At 53.9% G+C, this 13,681-nt stretch overlaps 1 protein-coding gene across 3 annotated transcripts in view; it reads left to right on the top strand.

Moving 5' to 3' along the window:
* Nucleotides 1-13,681, top strand: part of RAB40C (RAB40C, member RAS oncogene family) — a 29,145-nt gene that overhangs the window by 5,608 nt on the left and 9,856 nt on the right. The gene's annotated exons all lie outside the window — the stretch shown is intronic.

The following is a 13,681-nucleotide window of genomic DNA, read 5'->3' as shown; positions in this document are numbered from 1 at the left end:
AAACCGAAGTGTGTTTCAGGGAGGAGACCGCGACAGGGAGCAACGCAGGCAGGAAGGGTCTTTCAGCCACGTCACTTCCTTTTGTAACTGGTAAGGTGCGCATTTGCTGGTCCCTGAAAAGTTGACCACGTACCTAGTCTGGGGCCCGTGGCCAGTGAGGAGGAGAAGGGAGAGGGTGGAGTTGCAGCCAGGCCCCCGGCAGTGGGCAGCACCTAGTGTGGGTGTTGGTGGGTCCTGGGGCCACATGGGTCAGGGCGTCGCCGTCAGGCATTTGGAGAAAACGGAGTAAGGTCTCAGTGTCCAGCACCCTGGCTTGGAACAGGGTGGCCCATGAGGCTGGGTTTACCGCCCTGGGCATTCAGGGGAAGGAGGCTAGGACTGTGAGTGCAGATGTCAGAGACCCGGAAGGGGGCCGACTGCGCCAAGGCTGGGTGTACTGGGTCGCCCTTAGGGTGGGAAAGTGGGCCCCTTAAGTCTTTGGGGAGTGAGAGTAAATACAAGGGAACAAAATGAACTTGCCCTTTGAGCCAGGGGACACCGAGGCTTGCTTGTTGTGACTGTGCTCACGTGGACCTGGTAGTGAGGGAGAAGTAGTGAAGTGGCCACGGCGTGCAGTTGTCTCCTGCCAAGACTGGAGCCTTGGGTAGCTCGTCGACTGTGGATGTGTGTCCTTCGGAGGGTAGAGGGGGGCCAGGGGAACAGAGGTGAGCGGGTAAGCCTGGCACTGACGGATGTGGTGGGGACCCCAGGACACGAGCGGGACGGTGGGGTACCACCAGACAAGCTTTGGCCCTTCATGGTGCTAGGTGTTTATGTCCAGAGGGGTACGGCCCTTTGGCTGGAATGCGTGAGGGGGAGGCGATTTGGGAAGTGATTTGTGCAGGGTGAGCGGCCGGTGCTCAGAAAGACAGGGCTTCGGGATCGCGAGGAGGGAGGGAAGGTCAGGAGTGGTCTAACCAGGAAGGAATGCAGGGGGCCTGGTGTCAGGAGGCCAGCCCCCTGGAAGAGAACGTACCGGCATCTCTCATCAAGAACAGAGAACGGAAGAAGGCCCGAGTGCTGGCAACAGGCAGACACTTTGCGGATCTTGGAAAGTGTCAGAGTACAGACAGTCAGGAGCTGGGTCATTGCCAACCTGGATCTTCCTGGGCAGCAGTGCCCATCACCCAGGCCGAGCTCGGGTGAGCCCCTGGTCATCAGGTCTGTGCAACGCCTCGCTCGGGGGACGGCTGGTGGGTTTGGTGACAGTATCTGGACTTGAAAACACTGCGTACGGCCTTGAGCAACTGAAAGAACAGGGTGGTTTAGTCCTTCCTGGGTCTGATGTCGGCAGTCTTCAGAGTGCCGGAAGATGTCGGGAGCGGAGTCTGATTTCCTTATAGATGCAGTTTGGACAGGGACCAGCTATGTCCCTGAGCACAGATTTCAGCCGAGGTATGGCACGTGGCTTCGCATCACCATGCGGAGGCTGCCGCACTCGTGTCTGACGTGGCTCTCCCACGGGAGCCAGAGGTCCTGGGTGCGCGTGCACACTTACAGCTCTCGCGGTCACTGGGGCTGGCAGTGAGCAGGTTCCTGGATAAGTGAGAACAACTTGGTGGTAGTATCATCAGTAGGAGGATCTCCCTCATTGTAAGCCGCTTGGCCAGGGCCACACAGAGTCCTCAGAGGTGGGATTCTAACGAAAAATAATGCATGGAAAGAAGTTTAACTTTATTTTTTTAAATTTTTTTCTTTATTTTATATTTGAGAGAGAGAGAGAGAGAGAGAGAGAGAGAGAGAGAGAGAGAGAGACAGCGAGACAAAGCCCGAGTGGGTTAGGAGCAGAGGGAGAGGGAGACACAGAATCAGAAGCAGGCTCCAGGCTCTGAGCTGTCAGCACAGAGCCCATGGTGGGGCCTGAACTCACGAACTGTGAGATCATGACTTGAGCCGAAGTCAGACACTTAACCGACGGAGCCACCCAGGCGCCCTAAGATGTTTAACTTTAAAATTAAGTAAGTAAGTATATTGCAAAGTAATTGTGTAAGTATATTACAGAGAAAATCTGGTGACACTCAACATTAAAAATGTGCCGGGGTGTGTATTTTATGCTGTAAGGGAGTCAGCAACATGTGTTATCCAGAGCCTTAAAGAGCCTTCCCTTTTGACCTAAGTAATTAGGAATCTTTCCTGAGGGATAATAGGGGACACAACTGAAGAAAATCAAGGCTTTTTTTTTTTTCTGTTTTTTTTTTTTTTCTAACGGTCCAGCAGTAGATATATGGTATATTCACAGAGTGAGATATTACATAGCCTTTAAAAACGCTGGTTTGGGGGCACCTGGGTGGCTCACTTGGTTAAGTGTCTGACTTTGGCTCAGGTCATGATTTCATGGTTTGTGAGTTCAAGCCCTGCATCAGGCTTTCTCGTGTCAGCACAGAGCCCACTTTGGATCTTCTCTCTTTCTCTCTTGCTCCCCTCCCCAAATAAATAAACATGGAAAAAAAATACATATGTATACATATATATATATATGTGTGTGTGTGTGTGTGTTTGTTTATTTATTTATTTATTTATTTATTTATTTATTTATTTATAAAAAAAGAAAGAAAGAGGGGCGCCTGGGTGGCTCAGTCGGTTAGGCGGCCGACTTCGGCTCAGATCATGATCTCACGGTCCGTGAGATCGAGCCCCGCGTCGGGCTCTGTGCTGACAGCTCAGAGCCTGGAGCCTGTTTCAAATTCTGTGTCTCCCTCTCTCTCTGCTCCTCCCCTGTTCATGTTCTGTCTCTCTCTGTCTCAAAAAGAATAAACGTCAAAAAAGAAAGAAAGAAAGAAAGAAAAATGCTGGTTTGGGGTGCCTGACTGGCTCAGTCAGTTGAGTGTCTGACTCCTGATTTTGGCTCAGGTCTTGATCCCAGGGTTGTGAGATCCAGCCCCGTGTCGGGCTCTGCACTGAGCGTGCAGCCTGTTTGGGATTCTGTGTCTCCCTTTGCCTGCCTCCCTCCTCCCTCCCTCCCTCTCTCTCTGTCTCTCTCTCTCTCTCACATAAACAAAACAAACAACGTTTGTTTGGAGGAATGACCAGTGAATATTCAACGAAATGAGGAAATCTCTGATATCTTGTTAAGTGGGCAAAGTATGTCTAATTACGTAGTGTATAAATGTGTGTCAAATGAAAGAATTGGGCAATGAAATACGAAAAAACATTATGGTGTGTTATCTCTGAATTTTGGGCTTATGAGTAATTTTTGTATTTTTTGTAAGCGTTCTTTATTTTGCCAAGTTTTGTACACAAGGGGTGCTTGCTGTTTATGAAAGCTTTTGCTTTGGTTTGCTCTGCTGTGGGTTTTAAGGCATGAAGGAAAAGCTCTTTCACGGAAACCGGTCCACAAAGTGGCCCAGAGCCCTCCTGAAAGCCAGCATGTAGCCTTGAAAGGCATTTTGAAATTGATTAGGTAACTTCTGCTTCCTTTTCTGTCCTTCCCCAGGCGGCCCCCTGCCTTCTTTCCCCAGCGACAGACTTACTTGCGCCCATAGTGGCAGACCCTGGCCTGTAGAAAGGCAGGCACTAGGAGCTAGTGGGCTGTCCCTGTTCCAGAACGTCTGTGCCCTCGGCATCCAGCTCTGGTCAGTGTTCAGACCCATCTCGTAGGGTAGTTCAGCCCCTGGCGGTCAGAGGGCCTGTTAACCTAAACTCCATACAGGTCCTATCCTGTGGGTTTATCATTTTTTACAATAAAGTTTATTGAGATCTAATGTACGCATGATGAGATGTACCCATTTCAAGTGTATAGTTCAAGGAGTTGACCAGTGCGCATACCTACATAACCACTGCCTTACTTGGGGTAGGGAACGTTTCCACTTTGCCTACACATTCTGCCATGGCCCTTGGAAGTCCAGCCTCCAGCCCCCGGCCCCCGAGCGTCTGCTTCCGGTCACTATAAGGTTACTTTTGCCTCTCCAGAACTTCCCGTAAATTGAGTCACGCAAGATGGTCCTTCGCGTTGTTGGTTTTTTCACCTGGCAGGACGTACGTGAGACCGGCTGGGGCGCACACCATAACCGTCTCTCCTGCTCCCGAGCCCCGTTCCTTTGCGCACATAGACCCCAATTCGTTTATCCTTTTACCTGTCAATACACTTCAGAGTATCTCCTGATTTGGGCTGTTGTGAATAATGCCAGTATGAGCGAACGTTCTTGAACAATTCCTTAAAGTTTTTTTAAACATTTGTTTTTGTGGTACATATGCATATTATGTTGGCCGTTTGTACGTGTGTGATTTAGTGGCTTGAAACATTCCCAGCTCACACGTCCTTGCGTGAATGTGCCTCTGCGAGTGGGGTTGCTGGGTCACATGTGCGCGTGTCTGCCCAATTCATAAGAAATTGCCACACTGTGTCCAAAGCCCTCTGTCATTCTGAATTCCCACCACCAATACTGCTTTACATCTTGGCAAATGCTTGCTGTTGTCAGCATTTTTTTTTCTTGTTAATAAAACTATGAGGTATAACCTGTGTACCAAAAGCCTGGATCCATTTAAAATTTGCAGTTCAGGGAGCGTTGACAGGTGTGCACACCTGAGAAACCACCGGACACCGTGGCCTCTGCATCGGCCTGTCTGCTGCCAGATCTGGCAAACTCTGGTTTTCATGTTACAGACTCATTTGTATTTCTGGGGTTTTTCTAGAAGTGGAATCACACAGCACTCTTGTGTGTCTGGATTCTCTTTCTCCGTCTTCGTTTCTTTAAAAAAAAATTTTTTTTTAATGTTAATTATTAATTTTTGAGAGAGGCAGACACAGCATGATCAGGGGAGGGGCAGAGAGCAAGGGAGACACAGAATCTGAAGCAGCTCCAGGCTCTGAGCTGTCAGCACAGAGCCCGACGCGGGGCTCGAACTTACGAATTGTGAGATCATGACCTGAGCCGAAGCTCAACTGACTGAGCCCCCCCCACCGCCCCGCGCCCTTCTCTTTCTCCATTTTCTTTGAGATGTAGACGCACATCTCACACCTTTGTGTTGTGTAGCATTCCACTTGTGAGGACTACAGTGCCTTTATCTCTTCTTCTGCAGTGGACTTTTGAATGGCTTCCGTGTTTGGGTTTTTCTGAATGGTGTTCCTAGGAACATTCTCATACCTGCTTCTGGTGACTGTATGTATACGTTTCTATCGGGGATACACTGGTGAGTGGGTTTACTCCAGCCTTAAAAGACACCAAACTGTTTTCCATGCGGTCCCGTGGTGGTGGGGTGACAGTTCATCTGCCTTCCTTTTATCCTGTTTCTTTGTGACAGCCTTGCAGCACTGGGTCCTAAGGATCACCTTCTGTTACTTCACCACCCCCCTGGTGGATAGGCTTTAGTTTGTTAATAATGTAGTAATTAACCTTTAGTTACTTTTACACGAGGCACTCGAGCCCTGTTAGTGCTGTAACACATTATCTTACAGTTAGTTATGTGGTCACAAGTCAGCAGGCAGGACGCTGGGGGTTGGGCTCTCCTTTCTGTGGGCTTTAGGGGAGGTCTGTTTCCTTGCTCATGGGCCTGTCCTGCCCCTGTCTTTGCTGGCCGTGAACCAGTAGCTGCCCCAGCTTCTAGAGACCATCCACATGCCTCGCCCACCTTCCTTTTTCTCCGCCTTCAAAGCGGGGTCAAGTCCCTTTCAGACTTGGAGTCTCTCCTCCTTCAGTTTCATCTCTGACTCCGCCAGGAAAGAGTCCACATCTTTTAGGGCTCCTGACACATCAGACCTCAGGCCTACCCGGATGACCCAGGGCGCTCTCCCTCTCAAAGCCCACAACTACCCAGGTGCACCTGCAGGGTCCCCTCGCCTTGTGGGATGCATGTTCACAGGCTCCAGGGATTAGGAGGAAGGCATCCCCAGGGACAGGGCGAGGGCATTATTCTGCCCACCACACCGTCATGAAAAGTTCTCTGTATCTTGTTGGTTTGGTTAGATTTTTATAGGCTGGTGAGAGGGATGCAGGTCTGCATTTCTGGTAGGTACTGATGGTCTTAGTTATCGCTGTGGACTGATGTTTGTGTCTCCTGACCCCCCAGGGAATGGTCAGGGGCGGTGCCTTTGGGAAGTGACTCAGTCATGGGGGTGGAGCCTCAGGAGTGGGATCAGTGCCCTTGTAGAAGAGACACCCCCCCCCCCCCCCCCCCCGGGCTGCCTGGCCCCTCCCGCTGTCCATGAACCAGGAAGCTGGCCCTCACCAGATATAGGCTCTGCTGGGGCCTTGTCTCCAACTTCCAGCCTCCAGAGCCGCGAGAAGTAAACCTCTGTTGTTTATAAACCACCCAGTTTCTGTGTTTTGTCACAGTAGCCCGAGCCGACTAAGAAATTACTACAAACATCACCCACTTTATCAGCAAATAGTTTCTGTGAGTCAGAAGTCTGGTCACAGTGTAGCTGGATGCTCACTGGGGCTCGGGGTCTTTCTCGGGCTGCAGTCAGCTGTGGGCCGGGACAGGAAGAATCCTTTTCAAGTTCGTGTTGGCATGAGGCTCGGGTCGGCGGTGCTCACCATCTCGCTTCCCAGCTGCGTGGGGCTGCGCGTGGGCGGCCTGCCCCATCGAGCCAGCAAGGTGGTCCCATGCAACATGATCGTGGAGGGACGTCCATCACCTTGGCCCCCCTCCACAGGTCAGTAGCAAGTCTTAGTTCCCACCAGCCTCGAGGCGAGGGGCGGGACCCCGGGCCCATGTGAGAGTGCCTGCCACGCTGCCCACCATTGTTTCCTTTCCACTGGGGACGTGTGCAGTTCCCTTGTGGGTCCCTAAGCGTGCCCTGTGCTGCGAGGCACATCTCCTCAGCACAGGCATGTGCCGTGGCCTTCCCCCGGGGGGGGGGGGGTGGCGTGAAGGCTGCACACGTACATGCCAAGGGCCGCCTGGGCCTGAGGCCGGAGTGTGGGTCCCAGGGCGTTCTGTGTGCCCACCTGCGCTACGGGAAGCTTTTTCCGGTTCTTGGAAGACCAGCATTCCTCTTCTGCTTCCCGGCTATCTTTGGGGACTTGAGGACAGCTCGCCTGCCTTCCCTGGGGAGTAACATTTAGGAAACAAGAGCTGCCTGTGCTGGGTTTAGACGCCCGGTCCTCTTGGAAACACACGCTGGGAGGCGCGGTCCGGGAGCTCCGTGGATGGTGTCGCTGTGGGAGCGTGCTCGCCCCGAGCCCCGGGGACCCACTGCCGTCAGTGGGCCGCTGCGGTGGGGACAGCCTGCTGGGTTGGCCTCCTCTCCCTCCGGACACCGCTGGCACGTGAGTTTCAAAGGAAGACATCAATTAGCATTTTGTTTCGTTCTGTTTCGTTCCTTTTTAAATTCCTTTTTATAAATTTCCTCTCACTGTGAGGCATTTAAAAAAATTTTGTTTTATTTATTATTATTATTTTTTTAAGTTTCTTTATTTATTTTGAGGAGGTGGGGACGGGAGAGGCGGAGAGAAGGAGACAGAGAATCCCAAGCAGGCTCTGTGCTGTCAGCACAAGAGTCGAACGTGGGGCTTGAACCCATGAACCATGAGATCATGACCCGAGGTAAAGTCAGATATTTAACCAACTGAGCCACCCAGATGCCCCTATTTATTTTTGAGAGAGAGAGAGAGAGAGAGAGAGAGACAGTGTGAGTGGGGGGGCAGGGCATAGAGAGAGAGAGAGAGATCGAGAATCCAAAGCAGGTTCCAGGCTCTGAGCTGTCAGCACAGAGCTTGACGCGGGGCTCGAACTCACAGATCACAAGATCATGACCTGAGCCAAAGTCGGACGCTTAACCAACAGAGCCAGCCAGGCCCCCCTTACTGTGAGGAATTTTTACAAAGTCCTCCTGTGGGGTGCCTAGCTGGCTCAGTTGGTAGAGCATGTGACTGTTGATCTCAGGGTTGTGAGGTCAAGTGCCACATTGAGCTCATTGACTTTAAAAAAAAAAAAAAGTCCTCCTGTGGATTTTAATCATGTTGTACAGTAGCTGGATAATTATCCATTTAGTGTTGCCTTTTTTCCATAAAGACTGGACCCTCAGAGGGGCGCCCGGTTGGCTCAGTCGGTTGAGCGTCCGACTTCGGCTCAGGTCACGGTCTCGGGCTCTGTGCTGACAGCTCGGAGCCTGGAGCCTGCTTCAGGTTCTGTGTCTCCCTCTCTCTCTCTGCACCACTCCTGCTCCTGCTCCTGCTCCTGCTCTGTCTCTCTCTCTCTCTCTCAAGATAAATAAACATTAAAGAAAAAAGTCTGGAAGCTCAGAGAGGTGGTGCGACCCACGTGCTGTCTGGGCAAGTGATGAGACACCCTTCCTTGCCCGCTCCCGTCAGACGGGTCCGGCAGGCGTGTGGGAAAGGGCCACGCCCAGAGGTCAGCCAGGCTGTGTGCAGGGTCTCCATTCTGAACAGCCCCTGGTCCCTCTCCACAGTGGAAAACTGAGCCGACAATCTCAGTTTCCGCACAAAGTCAAGCTGACCGGGCGGGCAGCCGAAGTCACTTGGTTCTTTTTGGTGTGTTCCTCTCACCATGAGTCCCATGTAATTCCTGATGACAGGGGTCTTCTTGGGGGGGGTCTGTGGTCCTGAGTCGGTGCTGACAGGCGCGTGGGCATTGGTGAAGGTCTGAAGGAGGGAGCCGAGGCGGAGAGCGTGTGACCTGCGGCCTGTTCTGTCGGGTGACTCCTGTTGGGACATCACGCCTCCACTCGGGCCAGCGGCGTGGCTCTTGTGCCACCTTGTCTTGACAGGCTGGCCACGTGACCACCGACACCCCACCTGGTGGCAGGCGTCCCACCCCCAAGCGTGAGAGGCCAGGGGCGACAGAGGGTCATGTCCTGCTGGTGGGTGCCGCCCGTGGCCAGCCTTCATCCTGCGCACGCCCGCAGCTCTGGTCACAGCACCTGGTGAGGTGGTCTCGGCGGGAGGGGGCGTACCTTGGTGAGTCCCCCAAACCACCCGGGAGGGGGACACTGTCAAAACCTGGCGTTCCTGGGGTGCCTGGGTGGCTCAGTCGGTTAAGCAGCTGACTTCGGCTCAGGTCATGATCTCACGGTCTGTGAATTCGAGCCCTGCGTTGGGCTCTGTGCTGACAGCTCAGAGCCTGGAGCCTGTTTCAGATTCTGTGTCTCCCTCTCTCTGACCCTCCCTTGTTCATGCTCTGTCTCTCCCTGTCTCAAAAAAAATAAATAAAACATTAAAAAAAACCCCAAAAACCTGGCATTCCCAAAAGTTGAAACCTCATGACCTTTCCTGCACCATTGCTTCCTCCTTCCACCTCCCCTCTCCGACCCGTCTCTTGGAAGAACGCCGCAGTCCTCAGCCCGCGATTACGGTGTTCCTCCCCCTCTAGCCTTTGTTGGTGTTTTCCTGGGGCCGGGAGCTGCTCACCTCGCACTGTCCGGGCTGTTGTCAAGGGCAGGGACTGGAGGCCAGTGATGCAGGGACATGGTGTCGGGGGCGGTGGCCGGCACCATCCTCGGCCCTGGCAGGCCTGGCTGGACCAGGGCTTTGCACACGCCCCCACCGCCCCGAAACGGAGCGGAGTGAGGCTGGTTCCGGGTCACGCGCTCTGCCTGCACGCAGAGCCAGATCCCGCACGCGCAGGCGCGCTGCAAGGTAAAGTGGAGAAGTGCTCGCCCCCTACACCATCTGTGCTCGTGCGCCGTTGTACTAGATACCGAGGCGGGGGCGGTGAAAACGTACCTGGTGCACGTAACACCCGTGTTACGACGGGTGATGTGATTTTTTCCCCCAAAATGGTAAAGAACTTTCGGTAAAATTCCCCACAAATGAAACACACGTGGTTCACAAGGTGGTGGCGTCCCTGCCAAGTGTGGTGTGCACGTGAGACACACGCTGCGCAGGACAGGTCAGGATCTCCGCTCAGAGTGAGGGCCACGGGAACTTCACCTGTGCAAACACCTGGCCGGGTGTTGGAGCTGTTTTCAGGACGCAGGATGATTCCCTGTGCTGCACACTGATCATGTGCATGGCAGTTCAGCCGGAGTCCCTAGCCTCTGCCTTCTGAGCTTGTGACAGCAAGACATGTCCCCACGGTCTCTGAACGTCTCCCTGGAGGGACCCTCGGTCGCTCTTGCTCCCGGTGCAGCTGTGGTACATCTGGCAGCGATGTGAGCCCCTTTACTTCCTGGAACGATGTCTGGTGTAGAGTAGGGAATGTAAACGGTAATTTGTGTCAGGTGAATTGCCACTCCGCTCAGAGACCCCAGTAAAACAATAGAAAAGACAGTCTTAAAAACCTGTGACTCCGTCAGGTGAGAGAGGCTGACAGGTTGGGAAGCAGGTACCACTGCCAGGATGAAGTGCAGAAGCCCGAAAGAGGCTGCGAGGCGCCGGCAGGGCCCCCGGGCGCCTCTGAGCTCAGCGCCGGAAGGCAGGGCTAAAAATCGGGGGCGGCTGGGCAGGGGCACCGCAGGTCTGCTCCCAGCGAGGCTCAGGCATGGTGGAGGGCCGGCCAGCCCTGCCTCCGGTGCTCAGGCGGTGTTCCCGTGCTGCCCCGAGGCGGCAGCCAGTTCTCTGCTGGGACAGTCCCAAGTCCAGGAGGAAGGACCTGCACGCCCCCCCGAGGCTCCAGGCAGCTCTGCCGGGAGCCCCGCTTTAGTAGAGTCGCCGAGCATCCTGCTGCTTCTCAGGGTCTCTTGGGTGGACATCCAGGCGCTGCCCCACTGTGAGGAAAGACAACAATCTACTAAGTAGTAGTGTTACCTGAGGTACAGAGATACTGGCTCCAAGAACTAGGAACACGCTTGTTATTCGAAAGGAGCGTTCAGAGGGCCAGAAAGAGCGTTTAGAAGTTAAACTAGAGCAGCAGATGGAAAAGCAAACGGGCGCAGCCACTCTGGAAAACAGTGTGGAGGTTCCTCAAAAAATTAAAAACAGAACTGCCGTACGACCCAGCAATTGCACTACTAGGTGTTTATCCAAGGGATAAATGAGTCATGATCTCGCTCTTGATGAGTTTGAACCCTGCATGGGGCTCTGTGCTGACACTGCGGAGCCTGCTTGGGATTCATTCTCTCTCTCTCTCTCTGTCTCTGTCCCTTCCCCACTTGCTTTGTCTGTGTCTCTCTCAAAATAAATAAACTAAATAAATAAGAAGGATCGTGAATCAGAACAGCACCTGTCTCCCTGGGTGCCTCTGGCCACCTGCCCCTGGCCCCTCCTGGCCTCCCAGTGCCCTGTTGTCCATCCAGAGAGTGTTCGTAAGTCCTTGGGCCTGAGACCTGCCCAGGATGACTCCTCCTTGTGTTTGAGCTTCGTGCGTTGAGCGCATGCACTGGGGTGGCTGGGACCCAGCCTGTGAGAGGCCCGGTCGCCCCCGGTGCCCTCGGGCAGCTGTTCCTGCCCCTGCTAGCTGATTCTGTTCTCAGTGGTTGTGCCTGTGCCGTACAAGCCACTCAGCATTTTGAATGAAGCCTCTGGTTATCATGTTTTCCAAGAGACGCTCGGTATTTATGGACTGAGGGGCTGAAGTAGGGGGAGGAGGATTGAAATTCTCCAGCAACAGATCTGGAGACCTGAGACATGTCCGAGCCGACTCAGCACTAAGTCTGGTTGGTTCCGGCACAGGTTTACGGCAGGGAGATACTGCCTTTCTCTTTGTACTCTCGTCTGTGTTTTCTAAGACTCTAAAAAGTACACTCTAAGTTTCTGTCCGGATTTGGGAGGTGGGGATGTGGGGCAGGGCAGTCACGAAGCTGTCTGCTTTCCGCAGGCCCCTCGCACGGGCTGCCCGGTCTTCCTCGGGGATGGGAGGGCATGACTCCGAGCCGTCCCGGGCTCTCCTGTGTGGCCTTCCCCGAGAACCCTGTGCTCTGGGAGCCCTCTGACCTAAGCTGGGTGGGCTGTGCAGCAGGAGGGGCCGGGAGCAGAGCGGACCCTCCCTCGGTCTGGCTCCCAGCTCCGAGTGCCCATCTGCGCGGGTCCCGCTGTGCACACGACCGGGCCTTCAGTGGAGCTGCCCGTGAGCAGAGACTGGAGACCGCCATGGACGTGCTGCTGCAGTGGGTCGGGTGGAGCGCAGGCGGACAGGTCGGCGGGGTGCCGGGCTGCGCACGGCGCGGTCCGCGTTGATGTCGTCTCCGGGGCCTTTCCTGGGTGCGCCCTCCTCCCTGCAGCTCCCAGCTGGGCTTCTGGGAGTTGCCTCGGGGGGACTTGGCGTCGGGGCGGCCCCTTTCCTGGGAGCCTCAGAGACGTCCTGGGCGGTGTCCAGTCCCCGAGGCCCAAGCCTGCCGGGCTGATCTCCGCCCGGAGGAGATGTTGCCCAGAGGATGGGCATCCACACCAACAACCTTTCTGGTCATCTCTGTTTCCCACATTATCCTCCTGTGGTCCATCTCACAGCAGCTGTAGAGCCGGAACCAAAAGGAGGCGAGTTTCGGGTCAAATCTGTGCTGCTTTTTTTGACTGAATTACAGGAGCTTCCTCTGAGGGTCAGGGGAAGGGCAGGTGTCGAGGAAAGATGGTGGGACAGGCCTGAGTTTGCTTCTTCCGAGAAGTGTTTCTGTCACTTGAGAATGTGTACAAGACAGTCTTCTCCCTTTTCTGTGTGTTGTGGTAAAGCGTACGTAGTCGAAGTTTCTAGGAGCACAGTTCAGTGGCAGGAGGCACATCCCCGCTGTTTGGGACCACGACCGCCGCCCATCCGCACAGCTCTCCCACGGCCCCAAACGGAAGCTCTGTGCCCACCCCTCCCCTGCCCCTGGGGACCACCGTCTCCTTCTGTCCCCAGGGGCACCCGCACTGTCTTCCCGTGACAGGCGTTATGTCACTGACCACAGCATCCTCGAGGTCCATCCGCGTCCGAGCGCGTGTCGGAATCTCCTCCCCTTTAAGGTACAGGACTAGTCTGCTGCGTGGACAGACCACATTCTACCCATCCGCCGATGGGCCCAAGAGCTCCTCCCGCCTTTTGGCTGCTGTGAATAGTGCTGCAGTGAGCGTGGGTGTGGAAATACATCCGTGTTTGATTCCCTGCTTTCGTTTTTGGTTGTGCACCCAGAAGTGGAATTTCTGCATCATAAAGTAATTGTGTTTGATTTTTTGAGGCATCACCTGAGTGTTTTCCGTGTGTCTGCGCCCTTTTCTGTTCCTCCTGGCCGTGCACGACGGTACAGTTTCTCCACATCCTTACCAGTGCCTGTTATTTTCTGTTTGTTCGTTTGTTTGTTTTTCTATAACTGTCTGGTGCGCAGTGACATCTCGTTGTGGTTTGATTTGCATTTTTCCTGATGATGGGTGCTGTTTTTGTGTGCTTATTGGTCATTTCTGTATCTTCTTTGGAGAAATGTCTACCCAAGTCTTTGGACCATTTCTTAATTGGATTTTTTGTTGTTTTTTTCGTTGTCGTGTTCCTTTCTCTATTCTGGATATCAGCCCCTCATCAGATACGTGACGTGCAAATATTTTCTCCCATTTTGCGGATTCCATCTTCATTCTGTCGAATGTCTTTTGACGCATGGGAGCCAGGTTTAGGGGCACACTTGGGAGTTCGCCAGGCAGAGGCACAGCGAGGGTAGAGGCACCGGTGCTGGAGTGGGTGTGCCATATGCACAGTGTGAGAACAGCACCTGCATTAAAAATGCCCATTTTCAAGCCCTCTTGGAGGAAGTGTTAGGAAAAGACAAGAAACCTGTGAGATATTTAAGGGTTAAAGAGGTGGATGGAAGACAGAGCTTGGGCAAAGTTTCCAGATGGCC

The sequence above is a fragment of the Prionailurus bengalensis genome, chromosome E3 (genome assembly GCF_016509475.1).
Source record: "Prionailurus bengalensis isolate Pbe53 chromosome E3, Fcat_Pben_1.1_paternal_pri, whole genome shotgun sequence".
Lineage (NCBI taxonomy): Eukaryota > Metazoa > Chordata > Mammalia > Carnivora > Felidae > Prionailurus > Prionailurus bengalensis.
This window is presented reverse-complemented; position numbering and strand designations above follow the sequence as displayed.